Source organism: Choristoneura fumiferana, chromosome 28 (genome assembly GCF_025370935.1).
Source record: "Choristoneura fumiferana chromosome 28, NRCan_CFum_1, whole genome shotgun sequence".
NCBI classification, from domain to species: domain Eukaryota; kingdom Metazoa; phylum Arthropoda; class Insecta; order Lepidoptera; family Tortricidae; genus Choristoneura; species Choristoneura fumiferana.
In genome coordinates this window covers 274,138-278,110 of record NC_133499.1, presented here as the reverse complement: position 1 = coordinate 278,110, position 3,973 = coordinate 274,138, and the positions used below count along the sequence as shown (strand labels likewise).

The window sequence follows — 3,973 nt, the reverse complement described above, 5'->3', positions numbered from 1 at the left end:
AAGGCAAAAATATAAATACTGAACTATGCTGTTTCATTTAAGATTTCAAAAAGTATCTAATTGGTAGATCGCACAGGGTTTTGTCAGTAAACAGTAGATCTTAGGTCTAATCAAGTTGGCCACCCCTGCTATAGTGTTCGGGGGTTCTCAAACTTTTTCAATTTGTTACGCATTTATAGGCTTAGTATTTCGTCACGGCGCTCTTGCAGCTAGGGATCTACCCTTTTTGAAGTAGGGTACAATATCTAAGGCGTGGCGCAATGCCAACTGAATTTCCACCAAGTTTCCGGATTAATAGGAGCCCCACGCGGCGCCCCAGGGCGCCGAGGCGCACAGCTTGGGATCCCCTGTGTTATACGATACGCTAGTCTTCATTATATTTTTTAAATCTATTTTCCAGTAGTGCGTAGAGTAGAGGTGATAGTCATTATTTAAAGTGATTTTTAAACTTTTATAATTGATATTTGGATGTGAAGTAGTGCATACGATGAGAAATAAAAAAACAAGTTGATAAAAAGCAGTATGAAATATCTAGATCAACTGTTTTTTTTTATATTTCTAAATACCCGTACTAACTAACTAAAAATGTGTAAGAGCGTCCAAGACGTACTAGGATAAGGTAAAATAGCTCATAATCAATGTTTATGAAATTATCAAATTTTTTGAAATGTTATTTACAAAATGATTTCTACGGTTATTTGTACCATCCGGCTCGAAGGACCAAATTTTGCCAAGTCACTTTGTAGCCTTATTAAATTCTCGCCAATAATTATAGAAATTGCTTAAATAATCAAATAATAAATAGCGCGATTTTTTATTATTCTGATTATAACATAGTAAGGTCAAATTGAAAATGCGCGTTCGTATTGGACTAACTTAATCAATTGATCTCTGAATACATTGGCTGGTACCAAGACAGGTTATAATATGTATTATTCGATGTTACCAGTAGCTAAAAAAAGAAGACTGACACGAGTTAGCATAGCAAGCATTATGTGATCGCTCATTGCTCGACAATCCCAGTTTATATATGTAAAAATATACTGCATTACATAGCGGGGGCATAGAGCTAGAGGGTTGTAATTGTAAGTGATGGATTGACCGCCACAATGCAATGAAACTTGGCTCAATTTACTTGGCTTCATTATAGAAGACTAATGAAGGTTTCTTGACAAGTGTCACTAGGTGTCGTTAGTATCGAGTGCCGTCTGACGTTAGAGCCTTGCCAGTGGCGTGCCTAGGGTATCTGACTATGGCAAGCCGAAATATATGTTTTAGTATTTTTTATAATTTAATGTACCTACATCCATCTTGTTGCCGTAAACTTCAATCTTCAGTTTGGACGAGCTTACCAAAGCGCACTGAAGGCGTGCTATTACTAGATAGAATTTTACAGACATACACTTGGAGTCCACACAAGGGACAATTTGGTCCGTTTCCGAACTCATTCTCTCTCACAGGCACTGCACTTTACACCGCATTAAAACCAGAATACCTGAGCACTTATTTATTTTTTGAAATGATTGCATCAAATCACAACGCAACGCTACGCTACGGCCCACGGTTCGAAATAAACAATCATGAAGTTAGTTAGAAGTTATTCATCTCGCCCGCGCACTGTTCGCATTCCAAACCAAACGCAACAAACTTCACACCGTAAGCCAGATTCAAAATTGTAAAGAAAGTGCTACATATGCAGCTATACATAGATATTTGCAAAACTAACGTTTTCCTAAGTATGAAGAGAGCGTTTGGAAGCCCCGTAAAAGCCCACGAGAGTGAGCGAGATGTCATGCTATTTACAATGTACGCCACTATCGCCGCGTAGACTCGCCGCGCCGCCGCAATCAGCGCCACTAGCCATGCCGGGGAATACTTATGCAATCTTAGTATTTTACGTAAAATAAAGCGCGCTAACTTTTTTTCTCGTTTGGACGTTGTTCGGTTTATAAGGCAAGCCCGGCTTTTGGTCTTCTATGTAAGGATCGCCACTGAGTCTTGCTTGTGATTGGCGCATCTAGTTATTTAATCAATCACAAACGTGATGCTAATTTCATAGATGTCAAACGGATCTCACGATACTACAGTGCTTTCATTCTAGCATGGTGCGGGTGACAGCTGTCAATGTCACAGATTAGAGAGTGAAAGTGTTGAAACTTGTGTCGATGAAACTAATAATTTAAAATCTTAATCATATTATTAATGTCATCATTAATCCAAATATTACGCTAATTTTGATGAGAATATTAGTGAAATTCTAGGTTGAAATATTATTTGCTCGTCGTTATTTACCAATTAATAAGTACCGATATAACTCAAGATCCATTAGGTCCCATCACTAAACGAGTCTCTGGTGTTACGTTACATGCATATTACGTTTCTTCACTTAATTTTGCTTTGAATTTTATTAATTGATTATAAAAATCTGATAGGTTAAATTTATTTCGTTTAACATAGTTCTTTATGTTTAAATATTTTACGCCTGTCATATTCAGGCTACAACTGAAATATACTTCCGTATATTTAGACCGCAGCAACTTTAATTGAGTAAAACGAAACGGTGCATCAAGTGTCACCCGCACCGTGCTAGAATGAAAGCACTGTAACGCCAATTATACCTAGTGCCATCCACGAAGATGCGTGATTTTGTCAAAATTAGCCATTATTTAAATTGTAATAAGAATCACGGCACGCGTCATCGTGAATAACTCTACCTGTACTCTGTTACAGAAACCCTCATTGTGATGTACAGCCAAAGAAACAGAATCGCGTATCGGGGTGGAATCTTTGTGCTACTAATGTCATGTTGACATTTCATACATCTGCCAAAGAAATCATAGCTAAATTGAATATGAAAAGGGCCCAGCTTGGTACGCGATTCAGTCTCCTCGGCTGTACCTACTACTATTTGATACGAAACAATATCCATGTAATGCTAATTTACTCCTGCCGTTAAATAAAATAACGCGCATTACAATGAAGGTTTTCGACAGGCGAAATATCGCTAGATGGCGTTAGTGTCGTGAGGCTTTGACGTTACAGTTTACAGTCTTGCTTGCGATTGGCTCATTTAGATATTTATCCAATCACAAGCGTGACAGAAATGGAAAGCAGACTTCACGATACTAACGCCATCTAGCGATCGAAACAGTAGTCGAAACACCCTCATTGCTTGAACGGATGTCTCAATAATACCTTTATCTTTATAAGAAACTGGTTCATATTCGCTGCTAATACGACTGAAGATAGATCTCTTTCCAACTGATCTCAAATAATATAATTTAACATAACATTATTCGTGTTGAAACGCTGTCATGTTATGGTAACGAAAAACACATTTGAAATAATAAATAAGTAAAGTACTTGAAGAACATATGTCATTTTAACCGCGAGTTACTCTAGAGAGGGAGAGGACACGAAACTGTAATATTCTAAGTTAGGGTTTTCAATCCAAAGGTTTAAAACGGTTTGTCTCTTGTGAAACACTTATGAACACTGGAAATAAGCGAATGGTCGTGCAATCTTGAATAACACAAACTATCGTGTCCACTCCTGTGTACTCGTGGCTTTATCATTATGTTGAATAGACAATACAGAGGCCATATCATTGTCTAACGCGTGGGCGTTGCATAGCACTCGCCGTCCCTTTCTACCCTCATCCTATACCGTGTGACAAAGAGAAGTGAAAACAATTGTGATTTCGAGTGCGTTAGGCAATGAGGTCGGCTCTCGCAATAAAAGTTGAGGTGAGTCACATATCGTCACTATAGATATTGTATAAAGTTCTTATCTCGAAATCGAGAAACTGACTGACAGTGAACTTTGTTATGTATTCATTAAGGTTCAATTTAGTTTACATGTTGAGTTGAGATATGAGACTTTTTTCAAAGGAAGATTTTGGATAATTATTTTTTTATGTAAAAGTCTGCCGGTACAGTCTCAGTGTTAATGTAATACTATTGTAGAGTTACCT

The 3,973-nt window shown here is 37.6% G+C and overlaps 1 protein-coding gene across 1 annotated transcript in view; it reads left to right on the top strand.

Annotated features, from left to right (window-relative positions):
* Positions 1-3,973, top strand: part of Sos (Son of sevenless guanine nucleotide exchange factor) — a gene marked incomplete at its 3' end in the record, with an annotated part of 61,619 nt that overhangs the window by 22,515 nt on the left and 35,131 nt on the right. The window lies entirely within an intron of this gene.